The sequence below is a fragment of the Gymnoscopelus braueri genome (assembly GCF_963280865.1).
Source record: "Gymnoscopelus braueri genome assembly, chromosome: 24".
Classification (NCBI taxonomy): Eukaryota; Metazoa; Chordata; class Actinopteri; order Myctophiformes; family Myctophidae; genus Gymnoscopelus; species Gymnoscopelus braueri.
This window is the reverse complement of record NC_137626.1, coordinates 10,726,964-10,746,307: the sequence shown is the minus strand read 5'-3', so window position 1 is coordinate 10,746,307 and position 19,344 is coordinate 10,726,964. Positions and strand designations below refer to the sequence as shown.

The 19,344-nt window shown below is 41.9% G+C and overlaps 1 protein-coding gene across 11 annotated transcripts in view; it reads right to left on the bottom strand.

The window, feature by feature from the left end:
- LOC308080643 (inositol polyphosphate-4-phosphatase type I A-like) overlaps positions 1–19,344 on the bottom strand; it is a 164,335-nt gene that overhangs the window by 78,900 nt on the left and 66,091 nt on the right. For 6 of the 11 annotated variants that reach the window (XM_080422546.1, XM_080422555.1, XM_080422556.1 and 3 more), the window contains exon 1: positions 16,655–16,836. The exons of 2 other annotated variants lie outside the window; for them this stretch is intronic. The gene's annotated coding sequence lies outside the window, so the exon portion shown is untranslated. Of the gene's footprint in view, positions 1–16,650; positions 16,837–19,344 lie in introns of those variants that run through there. 3 more of the 11 variants (XM_080422552.1, XM_080422551.1, XM_080422549.1) reach the window with 2 other exon arrangements.

The window sequence follows — 19,344 nt, the reverse complement described above, 5'->3', positions numbered from 1 at the left end:
ATGAACACTCAGGACTCGCAGGTCAGTGGATGATTTGTGTACTGACTCGCCCTCGTCTAACTCAGTGGTTCTCAACCTGTGGGTTGGAACCACATGATTTTGGGGGGGGGGGGTCCCCAGGTGACAGTGAAGTGACAATTTAAGGACTTTTTAAGACCAGAAAAGACCATTTCTCCATCCAAAGTAATCAACAAACTATACTATAAAAACTGGTCAAACATTGGCCAAATTGTCAAATAATATAAGAAAGAGGCAAACATTTTGAAAAATTTCACAATATTTATCCGTGGAACCGAGTCAAGGAAAATTGAATGCCCCAACTCCTACATTCTAAGAAGCGGCTCGCTAGCTCTCATGCATTGAAGGAGGCATGAGCTCGGCTCTAGGCTCTCCCTAGGCTGGCAGAGGGAGTGTTGCGCCCATGATTACTTAGATAATTGGCACTGGGTGAAAAAATGAGTTACAAAAATCGTGGGATAAAAAATAAAAAAAAGTGCTTGTCAGGGTTTGGGGTCCCCATGAGGTTCAAATATGATGGTTTTAGGGGGTCGCAGGCTTAGAAAGGTTGAGAACCACTGTTCTAACCAACAGTGCAGAAGGAAGGAAGGAGGGACATTCAATTCTGCCTGCTGGTAAACGCATCCGTCTCGTTCTTATATACGCTCCCCTCCCTCCCATTCCCCCCGTTTTACTTTGTGTTTTATTTATTTCTTTCACATCTCCCTACCAGGCAGGCAGGCCTCTCTCTGGCCCACTGCGGCATGGCTGAGTGCAGCAGGGTGATGCTGTCCTGTCTGCTCTCTTGGCCCAAAGCCGTGAGACACACACAGTGGTGGAAAAAAAAAAGTCCATATTGATGAATTGTCCATGTTGCATAAACACACACACACACACACACACACACACACACACACACACACACACACACACACACACACACACACACACACACACACACACACACACACACACACACACACACACACACACACACACACACACACACACACCTAAACTTGTGAGGACATAACATTTTAGGACGGCATTTTTATGAGTGCCATTGTAGGCTTGTAAGACCCAGCTGTGTTCCGTCTGTGTGCAACGCCGTCATAACAGAAGTATAAATCATCACATTATAGAATGTAAATACTGTACATCATCTGAAGGGAATCCCACTCAGTAAAGGAAAAACACCAGACCAGTTACTGGCGTAAACTATAGAATAAAGGCTAGCAGATGTTTTGTTAAGCAAGGTTTTGCTGTGTGTTATTTCATATTGCATTGCAATATCTCGTTTAACCCATTAAAAAGGCCTGAGGCCAATTCTACAAATGTCTTCTAAATCCTAACAGTTTTTTGAAAAAAAATGTTTGCTATATCAGTGGTTCTCAAACCTTTTCATGTCAAGGACCCCCAAAATGTATGTATTTGGCTGCGGACCCCCATCTCAAAATATTTTTGTTCCAGGGACCCCCCAGAAGCAAAGATTTGAGTTACAAACGTTCGCTTTAAAAAATATATATATTCAAAGATTTGCACAAAATCGCCCGATTGTGCAAATAGCAGATCTACAAGCTCGTAGCGCGGCACTCGGTGCCGCACTATGAGCTTGTATATCTGCTATTTTTGAATAGCCAAAGAAATCTAAAATAACACGGATGCGTTCCTGATCTTGATGGGTTAAAGTGATCATAATACACCAACCAACTAATCAATGTTGATATTGTATGCTAAAGATAACAAAGTGATGATGATACAGCACACGATTTGAATTCCTTAGCCATAGATATGCAGTGTTCTAAGCCAGGGGTCCTCGGAGGGGTTCCAGGGGGTCCCCAGCCCAAAACAATATCTAAGATGTTCGGACATTTTTGAATTATTTATATTTTCTTTTTTACATAAATCTTCTTTTCTGGGGTTCTCGATTCAAAAAACGTTTCTTTTCCGATTCAGAACTATTCTCCATTCAAAACGATTCACCATTCAAAACGATTCTCCATTCAAAACATAGGATTTCAGGATATACTCCAGTCTGCTGGCATGAGAGCAGAGTACATTTACGTAGCTTTTATAATTGTAAAGGTGTTATCAACTAAACACACAAAGATAAATCCAAGACCCCAAAAAATGTTTTTTTCTGACACCCCTAGTTCTAAGCAGACCGGTTTGCAACGCAGATTTACAAGCAAAAATAGCAGATCTACAAGCTCGTAGCGCGGCACAGAGTGCCGCGCTACGAGCTTGTAGATCTGCTATTTTTGAATAGCCCAAAGTATAAAATAATGGTTATAGCAAAAACAGATCATCTAAAATGACACAACATGCGTTCTAGGATCGAATGGGTGAGACCTGCAGGGTGCCATTATAGACACATGCGGATGTCACCTGGTTCATGCCAGCATGTCAGTCCACAGCCGTGTGTCCTTGAACAAGGTGCTGACTCTTTAGAAATCTGCCTAAAAGTTAAACTGCCAAGAAGGCAGCGGGTGGTGGTCATTATGGCCACTGACAGGCACACTTTGTATTCTATACTTTTACCAACGTCATGAAGAGAGCCCTCCGCTCGCTCACCAGCACGATGGAACCAGAACCGCTGACTATGGACTGTATTAACCGCCACTACAAATGTCTACAAAAACAGGGGTCCTTTTTCATGTCAAGGACCCCCAAAATTATATGTATTTGACAGCATCCCCATCTCAAAATATTTTGTTCCAGGGGAGGGACCCCCAGAAGCAAAGATTAGAGTTAAAAATTTTCGCTTTTGGCCCGAACCGCTAGCGTAGCGGTCCGGGCACCTGGGCTCCGTTTCCTGTCAACCTACTGGGGCATAAAAAGGGCATAAAAAGCCAAAAATAATAATAATAAAATAAAATGTTCGCTTTAAAAATACATATATATTGAAGGATTTGCACACATTTTCACGATTGTTCAAAAATAGCAGATCTTGTCATTTTTTATGACAAGAGGCATTGTAGATTTGCACACACAGTAACTTGCCATCAATAGCTAAAGACTTTGACAGAGATGCTTATTATGTCTCGTTTTCCCAGAATTCTACGGCAGAGTAATGGCTCTCTGCATGATTACAATTCACAGATGTATTCGATAAACAGCTTAAATCATACACTCCACTGCCCAGGGTCACAAAGGGGGGTCTGTACATGAAAACTGCACATCCTCGACAGGCTAGATGATAGATCTGTTGTTTTTGCTGAATGTTGAACTATTATGTGTGTCATGCTCAGAATAGGGACGCAATAGGGCTGGTCCATGTGGTTCAATAACTAATGGATTAGTTGACACGGTCTTATGACTATTAGTCTGCTAATAAAGTCATTTGTCAGGGACAGTCTTAACCCTCCCTGACCTGTTTGGATGCCTTCACCATGGTGTCTTGTGACCAGCGGTGGAAAGTACTCACACTGTTTACTTAAGTAAAAGTATATCAATACTGCAATGCAGAAATACACTGTTTACAAGTAAAAGTCCGGTATTCAAAAAAATAATAATATTGGTATCAAAATGTACTTAAAGTACCAAAAGTAAAAGTACCATTATGTGGCCCCATTTCACAAGTTTTCAAATGTATAAAAATCTTTTGAAAATAGCCGATCTTATAGATCGGCTATTTTCAAATGGCCGAAATGTAGGGCTGAAGTGGTTAATGTATGTTTTGTAATGATAATTCAAATCTACAAAGTAACTAACTAGTGACTAAAGTTTTCAAATAATTGGAGTGGAGTAAAAAGTACAATATTTGTTCTCGAGATGTAGTGGAGTAGAAGTGAAAGTATAGAAAATTGGAAATACTCAAGTAAAGTAAAAGAAAAGTGTACTTAAGTACAGTACTTGAGTAAATGTGCTCAGTTGCTTTCCACCACTGCTTGTGACACGAGAGCATGCAGTTATCCTACAGAGAAATCATATCATATCAAAACCAATTCACTGCTGAGAAGCTTCAACAACATTGACCCGTGTCTGGCTGCATGATGGGGGGGGGGGGGGGATTCATAACAGATTATTCACACTGTAAAAAGGCATATTATGGATTGTGTTTGGTTTTGATTTCAGATGCCACACACACAGTATGTAAATTCACGGGGTGAGCTCTCTGCTTCATCTCATCTGTCTGTGACTCATCTCTATCTCTCTCTCTCCCACTCAGCTCCCAACTTCTATGTCTCTCTCTCTCTCTCTCTCTCTCTCCATCTACCTCTCTGCTGCACGCCTATTTGCTATTTCACTCCATCTTTACCTCTCGGTGAACCTCACCCCCTCCGTTTCCCCTCTGTCTCCTTTTCTCCATCTGTTTTTTTGTGGTGTTTACATTGATGATTCCAGTTTCTTTATCAGGATAAACCCCATGAGATGTGCCATCTCGTTTTCGAGGGGGTCCCAACGTAAATACATGTCATAGTCAAAAACAAAGACAAAAACAAATCATATATACTGTACATACATACATACATACATAGACAAAGCAAAAACAAAACATACAATAAACAGTGCAAACCTTGAAAAATCATCACAGCCTTAGGATGGCATAAAATCCAGAAATAGAATGATACATACTATGTTCAATACAGTGAGTGCAAAAATAAAATGATGGCCTAGTGGTTCAGGCACATACCACATATAGGCTCTAGTGCGGCGAGGGTTCGATTCCCGAGCCCGACGGCCTTTGCTACGTGTCACTCCCTGTCTCTCTTCTCAAGTCTTCACTGTTACTATCCAAATAAAAGGCAGAAATGCCAAAGAAATATATATTTTTTATATAAGAATGAAATAAGACGGTATGATGGCAGGTTTAACCGTTTAAAAACTGTCAGGTGGCAGGTTTGCATGTTTAAAAACTAGGAATGTTTCCGTCTGAAGGAGCTTTTAAAATATAGACATGTTTACATTGCTCTCAGCCCTTCTCTCTATCTCTCTGTCATGCTGCCTCTCTCTCTCTCTCTCTCCCTCACCCATACTCAACAAGTGTTCATTGTGCACGTTTTTTTTGCTGCAGTTGATCTTTTTATAGACAGCGGAAGGAAGCAGGTCCTAATTAAGAAGGAGAGATTGGTTTTACTGTAAAAATACTTTGATTTTGCCTCCGTATTGAGAGATTAGCCATTCACAACCAGGGGCACCGGAACAACTTTTGAAGAGGAGGGTCACAGTCACATCATGACACGGTCCTGTGCAGATGTCAATGAACCAGCTGCTGTACACAACGATTACCGCTTTTAAGCAATTAAATTGCTAATTAAGTCACTTGGCTGAAGTTAGAGACGACCCAAAACTGTACAGTCTGCAAAAATAATACACTCAAATGAGCACACACACACACGCACACGCGCACACACACACACACACACACACACACACACACACACACACACACACACACACACACACACACACACACACACAGCATACTTCTATAACTAAAGTTATGGCTATACTCAAAGCATATGTAAGAAAAATAATGCTTTGATATCATGTGGGCTACTAATAGTAGCGTACTGTACATGATGTCAAAGCGTACTGTAGTTATAACAGCAGGATAGGACAAAAACAACTCGCAAAAAAACCTAAATTCACCCAAACATGGTTGAGTGCAGCCTATTTGATAACGTGTTGATTGGACACATACTTCAGTTAATATATCGTCTCTGTCGGGTGGAAACCTCATATGTCCAAAACCGTTACTTTTCAGGATTCAAATTCAGAAATAGCTAAAGTAGCAGATCCACAAGCAGCACTCTCTCGCAGTGACACATTTCATTGTAGCACACCCGGATACGGAAATGACGTCAATCGAAGATTTCCGTTCCCATCTGCCGCCGCTCTAAAGCTTCCGCTAAATCGCCATTATCTCTGTGTTGTTTTTCTCCGCGCTGAACGCTGTTTGAAACGTTTTTTAGAAACTGCGACTACTACTAAATGGAATGTCGCCGATTGAAAATGTCTTCTCTGGGCCACTCACACAGCTACCCTGTGTGTCTACAAACAGTTGAACACGCGATCATATTTAGCGAGGTCTGTGGCGAGGTGAAAAAAACAAAAAAACAACAATAAATCGCTGGCAGTGGGTGAGTACATTATGAATAAACTCTGGCATGGAATGTGTTTTACAAGGAAAAAGACAAAAAGTTAGAATATGAAGATAAGAGGTGGGGGGGTGGGGGGTTCCAGGGGGTCCCCCAGCAAAAAGTAGCTCATATAGCATCACAACCATTTTAACCACTTTCTACATTTATATTTTGGCTATTCAAAAACAGCAGATCTACAAGCTCACAGTGCGTCATGGTCTGCTATTTCTTAAAATATTTGAAGCATATCGAAAATGTTTGGAAGCTTTTGAATACTTTTTATTTAAAAAAAATCAAAAACAGATCTTCTCTTCTGGGGGTCCCTGGCACAAAACATTTTCAGATGGGGGTCTGTGGCCAAATATATAAATTTGGGGGTCCTTGACCTGAAAAAGTTTGAGAACCACTGGTGTATATATGTACACACAAGCACACACGCACACACAAACAAAACCCACTTGCTCACACATGCAAGTCATATCTGATGATGCGGGATGCGCTTATGTAACAGTTGAATGAATAATTTATAAATGTCTGGTAAATGGACGAGCATCCATTCCCACCACATGCGCAGGAAAGTGAAACCTGGCTCTCTCTGTGTGTCTGTGTCTGTGTGTCTGTGTGTGTGTCTGTGTGTGTGTCTGTGTGTCTGTGTGTCTGTGTGTCTGTGTGTCTGTGTGTCTGTGTGTGTGTGTGTGTGTGTGTCTGTGTCTGTGTCTGTGTGTGTGTGTGTGTGTGTGTGTGTGTGTGTGTGTGTCTGTGTCTGTGTCTGTGTCTGTGTGTCTGTGTGTGTGTGTGTGTGTGTGTGTGTGTCTGTGTCTGTGTCTGTGTGTGTGTGTGTGTGTGCCAAGCATAGGACCCCCCCAGAGAGAGACACATGGTATCAGGGATGGAAACGTGAGTTTTGTCTCCGTAAGAGGTGTGCGTGTTCTGCTGTCATCACAACAAGACCACGTGATCTGTCCCTGACACGCTGCAAAAAAAACTGTCCATATCTGCAAGTCACTGGATTTCATGCTTAAGCCTTCAAATCTTACAAAATAACACCCCAAAAAAGATGATTTGTATACATTCTATACATTGTATACACCTGACTAACTACTTCTCCAAAGTGAGTCTTGCAAGCAATCTGCCCAGGGCTAAATAAATATACATATTTTAGCTGTGGTAGATGTGTCTGGTTTCCAGGCTAATTCAGTGTACTTACAATAAGCAGACACACATCCACATGGCTAAGCTTAACCCTTGACCTAGTGGTTTTCAAAATTGTTTAGTATCAAGGATTGGTATCAATGCATTAGGGCAGTGGTTCTCAACCAGTGGTCCGGGGACCACCAGTGGTCCTTGGGGGGGTACCAGGGGGTCCCCAGCGAAATTATTTAACATAGCGTCACAATAATTTTAACCACTTTAGCTTTGGCTAGTCAAAAATAGCAGATATACAAGCTCATGAGCTTGTAGATCTGCTATTTTTTTTCAAGTTGAAAATGTGTGCAAATCTCTATATCTTATAATACAATCCGAGATAAGGCGCATGCGCGGACGTGGAATGTTTGTAAAGGCGCATGCGCAGACGTGAAATGTTTGTAAGTTTGTCAAAACTTTGTCAACTAATGCGCACTGCACATGCGTATGCGTGGACGGCGTGATAGTGATATGCACCGACATTCTGCCAAGACCCGGAAAAGTCGCGCTGTGATTGGCCAGTGGTCACTTTGAGTGACAGTTGGGGCAAACGCAGTCCCCACAACATCATTTACTATTCTGTGCCTATCGGTACATAACTCGGACGGCGCTTAGTCGACTAGCAGACCATCGGCCGGTCGTCGGGGGCACTCGCGCCTGGAGGCGCTCGGGCGCGACTCCTCGGCCTCAAGGTCTGCTGAGTCGGTGCGCCTCCGTCATGGTCCAAAACCATACTTTATTAGCCAAAAAAAAGTTGTCTGCGGTTGTCGGAAAAAGAGCGCCCCCAGCGGGATTCGATCTCGAGCCTCAGGGTCGGCAGTCTAACACCTAGTGAGGCACGCCACGCCCACGAGACCAGATGCAATACTAGGGTTTTGGTCTGTATTAGGCTGTGGGCGGAGTGCTTGTTTTCTCGTTTTTGTATTCAGCCAATCGCAGGGCGGCAGGGCGGGGTTTGGTCGAATGTCGCTGTACAACAATATTACGCGCGTGGACGCACTGTCTCGAGGGATCATGTTTCACCCTGGCAGATCAGTGTTGCCAGATTGTGCGCGAGCAACAAGCAACCAGCTTCATGAAAAAACACAGAGCTAATAACACACCAACCCAAAACACAGAGCTAATAACACACCAACCCACGCAGCGGAGCATACCTACCTACTGCGACAATGATGAGCTGACCCACTCCTCCACAATGACGAGCTTAATCGGAACCAGACGAAGGCACTCATTCCACTGTGTGTTCTTACACGCCACTTAATGAAAGTACATCCATCTCTGTCCCTGGGCGTGTTTCCCCTTGCACCGTGTGTGTGTGTGTGTGTGTGTGTGTGTGTGTGTGTGTGTGTGTGTGTGTGTGTGTGTGTGTGTGTGTGTGTGTGTGTGTGTGTGTGTGTGCCTTCCTTGCCACATCCGTGAAACGGGCGAGAAACAAGCGCTGCCGTGGTCTATGCAAACGAGCCCCAAAAGCAACATGAGCCTTTAGCATGCGGCTAACGCACTTTCAACGTTAGCATGTAGCTAACGCTCACGTGGTTGTCATGGCTGAACCGGCTGTGCAAACACTTTGTCAACAATGAACGTTAGTGTGGTGAATGTTGTGTGTGGTGCTGATGTTTGTTGTGTGAAGCTTAATGTCAGAGTGTTTGTGTTGGAGCGCCTCAGTGCGGCTGCAGAGTTCATGTGCAACATCTTGCATGCGTGGCTGTGGCTTTACAGTTTTCCTTCGCCGTGTCTGTAGGGGTCCACGGACCCCCTGGGTATATATATTTTTTTTGTCTGTAGGTCCCAGGGACCCCTAACATTTGTAACTCAAATCTTTGCTTCTGGTGGGTCCCTGGCACAAAACAATTTTAGATGGCGGTCCACGGCCAAATACATATCACTTTGGGGATCCTTGGCATGAAAACTGACCCCTACAGACCTCTACTCCCCCACTTTGAGAACCACTGACCTACAATAAGGAAGGAGAGGAACATAATTAACCCATTATGGCCTATGGCCGATTCTACAAATGTCTTCTTACAAAAGTTTTCTGAAAAACGTATGCTAATATATCAGTGGTTCTGGTTCTCAAACTTGTCAATGTCAATTATATGTATTTGGCCGCGGGCCCCATCTCAAAATGTTTTGTTCCAGGGACCCCCACAGAAGCAATGAGTTAAAAAAAAAAGATATTTTGCATTCAAAGATTTTCACATATACTCATGATTTAAAAGAAATAGCAGATCTACAAGCTCATAGCTCAGCATATCTATCTGATATTTTTGGGCGGTGAAACCGCCCCTATAAGTGAGGTTTGGACATCGACATTCGCTGCACTGTGATTGGCCACCATTGTACCCCCCCACCCATTGTACCCCCCCAACCCTGCGCTGTGATTGGCCACCATTGTACCCCCCTAACCCTGCACCGTGATTGGCCACCGCTGACTCTATTCAGGACTGTGATTGGCTAGTGAAACACATGACACATGTGCATAGCCCTATAAATAGGACTATGCACTTAAAAAAAACATATATATGTTTTTTTTTTTTAAACACTTATATGTTTTTTTTTAAGTTAGGGGTGTACAATGGTTGGTCCACAATATTACTTTTCTTTAAGTGAACTTCCATCACTGTGATGACCACTGTGACCACACCGCCCACTTCACACTGGGTGTGATTTTTTTAATAGACAAAGTATGCTTTCCCGGTTTTAATGGGTTATAAGTAGGCTACAGTTTCACACAATGCAAGAATCATTTGTTAAATAAAGCTACCATCGTTTCGACATAACGATAAGTATTCTTCAGGGTACTGAAGACTTGCCATGTCAAAACTCAAAACGTGAATAGCTTTATTTAATCAATTATTATTGCATCGTGGCAACGAATGTGCTAGACTAGCCTTCCTTCGCATTAAAGGCACAATATGAAACTTTGCCCTGTGATTACATAAAAAAAAGGTATGTTTGTTTTTTTGCCATCATTTACCCCTCTATACCAGCAATTATCAGCCACTGTATTTTGGTGTTTGTTTTGGTTGCCCAAAAACGTCCCTGTCCAACAAACAGTGAAAACTGAAGAATAGATTCCAGGCCAGGCCAGCAATGTGTGTCCCTGAGCAAGACTCTTAACCCCTAATTGCTACCCTGAGCGCCGTAGAATGGAGCTCACTGCTCCTAGTAGTTATATACAGTGGAGGAAAAAAAACACCCCAAGGAGTGTGGACTTAAATTATTATTCAATTTAACCCATACTAGAGATGCACCGATACAGGTTTTTTCACTTCCGATCCGATCCGATATATCAATTAGGATATTTTTCGATATCCGATATATATGCCGATATCCGAGCAAAACTTTAAATACAAAAAAAATGCATTACCTTTCAATTAAAGACATTTATTACTGAAAAGTACAATAACAGTAGAAAAAAAACAAATACACTATGATCCATCACCAAAAGAAAATACCTACAAATAATAAATGAAAACAATGTGCATACTTAGCTGCTTCTTAAAATTGTATTAAATACAAACGTGAAATAAGTCATATCGGTAGCCGATACCGGTGCAACTCTAACCCATACCTTAAAGATTGTTCAACTGTATTATCAAACTCAACTAGTTTGATGTCCAAACTGTGTCCTGGTAGGATGGAACACGAACACACACACACACACACACACACACACACACACACACTCCTTAAACACAAACATCTACACACCTGAACATGGACTGCTCATAGGCTACACAGACACTCTTCCATTAGGTTAGGAGCATCAGCTGTAAATCAATGTGCTTCCAGGTGACCTTGACTCTCACAACGTAACAAGAAACCACCGCTGGCTGGCACAATGACCGCACTGAACCGCACACGCACACACACACGCACACGCATACACACACACACACACACACAAATAATAAGATATGATATGGTTTCCACACACGCAAGCAGGGCTACCTCTCTCAGACACAAACAAACAAGCACATAATGTGTGCATGCATGGATTAAATAAAAATAAAAATGTACGACTGTTCTCTCAAAATGTTTGTTAGGTCAAGTCCTAATATGCCATTTGTGAAACAGTATGAAAGGAGCCCCCCGCCACCCCCAAACTCTTTCATCTTAAAATAACGATTAACCGAAAATAGTCTATCATCTACAGGCTTACAACGCGTCGCAGCGCGAGTCTGCAACGTGTTGTAAGCTTGTGGAGAGACTATTCTCGGTGCATGACATGCTTTCATTAGAAGAAGAAAAAGTGAGTGACACCCACAGCCACAATACTAGAGGGAGCGAAAACGACGCTCTGGTAACACCCACCTATAAAACAAACATGGGTAAAGTATGTCTCCTTCTATAGCACTGCCTGTGCCACCCAACAAGTGTGGAATGCCCTGACCCCATCCCTTAAAACATGTGGATCACGGGCTTCCTTTAACCCATTAAGACCTGAAGCCGATTCTACAAATGCCTTCTAAATCCTAACAGTTTTCTGAAAAACATATATGTTTTCTATATCGGTGGTTCTCGCACTTTTTCATGTCAAGGACCCCCAAAATTATTTGTATTTGAGGGCGGACCCCCATCTCAAAATATTTTGTTCCAGGGACCCCCCAGAAGCAAAGATTTGAGTTAAAAATGTTTGCTTTAAAACAATATATATATTCAAAGATTTGCACACGTTCACGATTTTTCAAAAATAGCAGATCTACAAGCTCGTAGTGCGGCACTCGGTGCCGCGCTACGAGCTTGTAGATCTGCTATTTTTTAATAGCCAAAGTGTAAAATTATGCTTTTTTTGCTCAAATGAAAAAGTGACACAGATGCATTCCAGGTCTTAATGGGTTAAAAACAGGCCTGAAAATCACCTTTTCAGGAGGCCAGAGGGGGAGGTAGTCATCACTTATCCCTTAGACAGGTGATCACCCCCCCCCCCCTTTTTTTTCCTACTCCATTATATTTGTGATGATATTGAATTTGTGTTATTTTGTATGTTATGTTTGCTGAATTGAATACATAGGACCCCGATGGAAACAAGACCGCAAGGAAGTGTTTGTCTGTTACTCGTGCTGTTTCGCATTTCTGTCTAATAAAAAATATATATATGTGCGTGTGCCGTGTGCGTGTGCGTGTGAGAGACAGTGATCACTGTATTGTCGCCACAAGGCTAGAGAACAGCAAGTGAAACTGGGAAATGACCAATGACCATTCTAACCACACAGCTTACAGTCAAAACTGCTTTGGTTTCTCATAATAACACAATGCTACAGTATACTCACTGATGTTGTTGTTGGCCCATACGACAACCTATGGCCCTGTAAAAAGGCCAGTCCACACCAATGCAACTCCTTGCAACTGCAAGTTGCAACTACTCGCAACCATTATCCCCAAATGGCAGTTGCAAGGAGTTGCATTGGTGTGGACTGTGGAAGGGCCTTAAAGAGATAGTTCACCCCAAAATGACTTTTTTTCCTATCGATTAGTCACCCCATGGAGACTTGAATTCATGGCTTTGTTTTAGTTTTTGTCACATTCCTAAGCCAATAATTTGATGACCAGCGGACCGGTAGGCAGAGGTTCCGGTAGGAGACACAAAGAGTCTCCTTTGTCTCTCCTACCGGAACCTCTACTGCTCCGCTGGTGAACTTTTTGGGTGAACTATCCCTTTAACCCATTAAGACTTGAGATACGATTCTACAAATGTCTTCTAAATCCTAACAGTTTTCTGAAACACTTATGTTGCGATAATAATCAGTGGTGCTCAAACATTTTCATGCCAAGGACCTGTATATATATATAAATATACACACACACACAGGATATGTATTTGGCCGCGGACCCCCATCTGAAAATATTTTGTTCCAGGGACCCCCAGAAGCAAAGGTTTGAGTAAAAAATCTTTGCTTTAAAATATATTATATGTTCAAAGATTTGGACACATTTTACAAGCAGATCTACAAGCTCATAGCATGAGCTTGTAGATCTGATATTTTTGAATAGCCAAAGAATAAAATAATGGTTAAAGTGGTTACATAGATTAGTTGCAAGGAGTTGCATTGGTGTGGACTGGCCTTAAAGGAGAGTTCCAGTCATTTTAGGTATTTGCTTTGATGTGTCGCTAATCACTCACCAACATAGTCCTCGGTGTTGCCAAATTCTGTGAGAGAAACAAGCAACCAGCTCCATGTCGTTCTGCATGAACGGCAGCTCATAAGGGACATTCAGTGCATGTTTGAGTGTCAGGACACTGCATAATGAGGATTAGTGGGAAAAAAACGAACTTTGGAGCTGCTAAAATAGGCGTTTTCGTTTATCCACATTTCTCCATTATGCCAGTGGAAGGGGTCTCCACAATGGACAACAGGGACTTCTATGAAAAAAGTCAACTGCCCCTGGTATGTTGGTGAGTGATTAGCAACACATCAAAGCAAATACCTAAAATGACTGGAACTCTCCTTTAACACTATATAGCATTGGTTCTTCAAACCTTTTTTAAATTTATTTCAAGGACCACCATAGCCCTGAAGAGCGTCCAAATGGAACCAACAGAGTTACACACCTGTAAGGGTCCAGTTGGTGCCCAAACCCTTTCCTGCATGTGTCCCCCCCATGGGACTAAAGGGGATTGTTTGATGTGTCACTGACTCTTACAATGGTGGCGTTAGATCTGGTGCCATTTTCTGATCTCACACACACACACACACACACACACACACACACACACACACACACACACACACACACACACACACACACACACACACACACACACACACACACACACACACACACACACACACACACACACACACACACACACACACTCAATACTGTATAGAAATACTCTGTGACAAGTAAAAGTCCAGAATTCAAAATGAACTTGAGTAAAAGTACAAAAGTATTGGCATCAAAATGTACTTAAGGTAAAGTACTCATTGTGCAGAATGTCCCATTTTAAGTTTTCAAATGTATAAAAATCTTTTGAAAATCAACAATGCGATGCATATTTTCAAATGGCTGAAATGTATATAGGGCTGAAGTGGGTAATTGTGTGTTAATTAATAATCAGAACCTACAAAGTAACTAGTAACTAAAGTTTTCAAATAATTGTACTTAGTGGAGTAAAAAGTACAATATTTGCCTTTGAGATGTACGTGGAGTAGAAGCAAAAGTATTGGAAATTGTCAATACTCAAGTCAAGTACAAATACCTCAAAATTGCACTGAAGTACAGCACTTGAGTACATGTACTTAGTTACTTTACACCACTGCACACTAGAGATGCGCGGATCGCGGTTTTAGCCGCGGTTGCCGCAGTTAACCGCAGTTTGGGTGGATTTGGGTCAATCAAATATAATTATTAATTCATATTGGATAAACCGCGGGTGAAATAATGCGGGAATTAAATTAATGATATCAATCTATAGGCCTATAATAGCTTTTAAAAAGCACTACATTTCACCGTGTGTGCGTTTGTAGTATTTTAATATTACGTAATTTTACACCAGGCACAAAATAGCCGCTCACAACATGTTGCTTTGGAGGCAGCCAGTGTTGCCAGGTTGCGAGAGAAACAAGTAGCCAGGTCTATGAAAACAAGCCCAAAACAAGTGCCAAACAAGCCCAAAAGTCGCAACACAGAGCATTGTTTTTGCTCTGTGTTTTGTTTTCACTTTTTCTTTCTTTTTCTGTAAAGCACTTTGAGCTGCATTTATGTCATGAAAGGTGCTATATAAATAAAGTTTATTATATTAAAAGTCGCTTATAAAAAGCTTATAAAAAGCCGACATGGCAACAAAGTGGTTGAAAGCGAAAGTAACTTAATGAAGACGTTCGCTTGTTGTTACCATGGTTGTGGATTGTATACAGTCACTGCATCGCGACAGTGGTGAGTAACACTGTTTATAAGAAAACTAACATCAGGAAAATAACAATTATTTGGTGCGGTTGGTGCGGATCTATAAATAGGATGATATAAGTACCGCGGGTGGATGGCGGATGGATAATGAACTTGTTAACGCGGATTTGGGTGACAAAAAAACCCATCCGCGCATCTCTACTGCACACACTGTATCCCAAGTTGTATAACACCACACACAACAGCTAGACTTGCACTTGAGGCAGCACTAGCATTATGTGTGACCTGGTCACACTCAACTCAAAGACACTATATAGTTTCAAATAGCCTAAATGACATTTAGTAGTGTTATGTGGGATTTGTGTCTGACTGATGCTATCCAGCAAAAACATAACAACATCTTACAAAAATACCTTTCTATGATATATATCCCATTGGATCTCATTCTATTCTATATTATGCCATACAGTCAGTTTCAACTAATTCCATTTCTGTCTGGCTTTGATGCAACTGAAGTAGAATGTTCCCAATGTTCCAATAGCCTTGGATCAAGACTATCATAGATGTATGTGATCGATTCTGATTCTCAGAATCGATCACATACATCTATGATAGTCTTGATCTAGCTGTAGTATACAACCCTCGTAGACGTATTTATGATTCTGACGTCTTCAATCTACGAGAGTTGTAGGGTTTACGCCCCATGGAGACCTGGACTTTCTGCACTATGCCCCGTAGACACTCCAAACATGTACAAATGTAAAAATAAAGGTGCTTAACCCCAAGCCCCAAATGTTAACTGGCTCTACGGGGTAGTAGTTTAATGTAATAATCCATATCTTTCAATAAAGAAGTGTTTTAATGCTGTCTGTGGCAGATTCTGTCGGATGTTCCCAATGGGCGGTAGTGACGGGGCGCATCCGGTGGAACCCGGAATTACACTAAATGTAAACAGGAAGTAAACGAGGGTGAAAAAATGGCATTCGGCCACAGACGGCATTAAAACACTTCTTCATTGAAATATATGGATTATTACATTAAACTACTACCCCGTAGAGCCAGTTAACATTTGAGGCTTGGGGTTAAGCACCTTTATTTTCACATTTGTACATGTTTGGAGTGTCTACGGGGCATAGTGCAGGGGCGTGAACCCTACAACTCTCGTAGATTGAAGACGTCAGAATCATAAATACGTCTACGAGGGTTGTATACTACAGCTAGTCTTGATCCAAGGCTATATAACCACGTAAAAAAAACATGCAGTTAACCAAGCAGCAGCAGCGTTATGTTTATGTGAAGTTGCCTGCAGTGTGTAAACAATGATCATCTGATCAGCCATTAGTTTGATTCTCTCACACACACACACACACACACACACACACACACACACACACACACACACACACACACACACACACACACACACACACACACACACACACACACACACACACACACACACACACACACACACACACACACACACACACACACACACACACACTATTAGTAAACAAACAGCAGTGACTTACCTACCGTCTCTACGTCGTCTGACAGTTACTTAGTATCCATTTCGCCAGAGTCCAACTGTTGTGGTGCTACAATGTTGTCATGTACTGTAGCAACATTGTTGCAGCTTGCTCTGCTCGAGTCTGCTGCCTGTGTGTGTGTAAGTGTGTAATATAAGTGTGTGTGTGTTCGTTCGTTCTTTCCTTCCTCCTTCTCTCTCACTCTCTCTCTCTCTCTCTCTCTCTCTCTCTGCAGTGACTTGTCCCGCCTCCATCTCTGACGTCGTCATACACCCGCCCCGCCCTCTCTGAGCTCTGAGTGGCTACTACAAATTAAATACAATGTATAAAACATTGTGATGTCTTCAATCCATAGTTAATTTCAAATTGGTCATTTGATCATTTTAACTGGAAAATTCCACATTTGTTATTCCATAATAATAATAATAATAATAATAATAATAATAATAATAATAATAACGGCAAGCAGCAATACGGGGGCCAAGAAATGCAATACGCAATATAGAAAAAGCAATATGCAATATGCACAATAAGCCACATTGAAACATAAATTACATAATAGACTGAACTTGAGAGAAAGAAGACCATGCAAATAACAAATTAAATGAGCATTGGAAACAGCTGAGCAGATAGTTCTGAGGGATTGTAGATATTAAAATGCATGTCTTTATTATGTTGCTTATAATGGCAGATTTCAAACTCTTGTTAAAAATTCAGTCAGCAAGACAAAAGGTTTGCCTTCATCTACACCAGTGGTTCTCAACCAGTGGTCCGGGGACCACCAGTGGGCCTTGAGGGGGTTCCAGGTGGTCCCCAGCTAAATGATGGAAGAGTTGGTAACCAAATGGACCCTTAATCTTTAACTCTTGAGAGTGTAAAATGAAACCAAATGGACCCGTATTTTACGCTCTCAAGAGTTTTAAGAGTTTTTTAATTATTGCTAAACACTTAATTTACGTCTACACAATTAGAGAATGTAGAAGGATTGTTATTTTGATCAATGTTTGCCTGGTATCTCTCCTATTGGTATTACATCAATATTATCAAACAATAACAAATATTCAAAGTTTTGGGTCTGAGTCTAAATCTCATCAAATGGTGGTCCATGGCTCAAATGCCGAATAAATAATGGACCTTGATGTGAAAAGGGTTGAAAACCACTGATCTTTACAACATGGGCAGGTCCTATAGGACAAAACCGACTGCACGGTTAAGCCAGAACTGCAAAAAAAGAATAAAACCTACAAAAACAAAAGGGGACCACAGCACATACTTGTTTGGCCTCCTAAAATCTACTGGTCCTATACGCACTACGAGCTTGGCCCCCTAAAGTCTAAAAAAAAGAAAAGGGGTCCTATACGCACTATATGAGCTTGGCCCCCTAAGATCTAATAAAAAGAAAAGGGGTCCTATACGCACTATACGTGCTTGGCCCCCTAAAATCTAAGAAAAATAAAAGGGGTCCTATACGCACTATACGTGCTTGGCCCCCTAAAATCTAAGAAAAAGAAAAGGGGTCCTATACGCACTATACGTGCTTGGCCCCCTATAAGAAAACTGATGAAAACAAAAGGGGACCTACGCACTTGTGCGCTTGGCCCCTAATAATAAAACTAAAAGAAACAATAGGGGTCCTATGCACTACGACTACGTGCTTGGCCCCCTAACTAATTTTAAACTTGGATCAACATTTAGTCTGAGAGTCTTTAAATGGTAAATTGCGCATGTATATAGCGCCTTTCTCAAAAAGGCTTCACAATGTGTATTGCATTCACCCATTCACACTCACACACTGATGGCGAAGGAAACCATGAAATGAACCAACCTGTTAACGGTTTAGACTATTGCTCAAGGACACTTTGACACTAACCCAGGGGGAGTTGGGGATTAAATGTTTTCACTTTCACTTGTGTTTATTTGAGAGCGACTGTAGCCTAAACAATATACTGTATTAATGACCAGGGATTGAACTCAAATACAGTACAAGTACATTATTGGGCAGTACAGTTAAAAATGCAAACTAAGTGCTCTGGTGGCGGTGGTAAAAGTGCCTGCCTGGTTGTCGAGGTTGTCCATCTAGCTTTGTCGAGCATCTAAGAACACACTTTACATGTGTTCGGGCCAGGGGCGGAAGCCGGTGGGGAGGGTCATAATGTGTGTGTGTGTGTGTGTGTGTGTGTGTGTGTGTGTGTGTGTGTGTGTGTGTGTGTGTGTGTGTGTGTGTGTGTGTGTGCGTGTGTGTGTGTGTGTGTGTGTGTGTGTGTGTGTGTGTGTGTGTGTGCGCGTGTGTGTTTTCATAGACCTGATTACTTGTTTTTCGGATTGCTTGTTTCTCGCCGAACCTGGCAACATATAGGCAACTGGATTGAGCCACTGCCACCCTAGTTCTCTGCTTTCCAGTAGTTTATGATGACACAATGATCAAGCTCAGTGCGTCAAAGTGCAATGACCTGTTTGACAATACTGCCCTCTAGTGGAGTTTAATACAATGATGGCTTTAGTAAAAGGCTTCCAGCAGTGCACTGGTATGTCAGTTTATGTTTTTGTACAGTGTGTCTGTGTTTCCTGTCACTGTGGGCCTCAGTCAGAGCACAGTGATACACAGTAGAGTCAGACAGCTGCAGTTTCTGAATCGTCAGAGGAACTGATCTTTTGCTGGAATCCAGACTGGAGTTGATTTTTTCCCTTTGAAC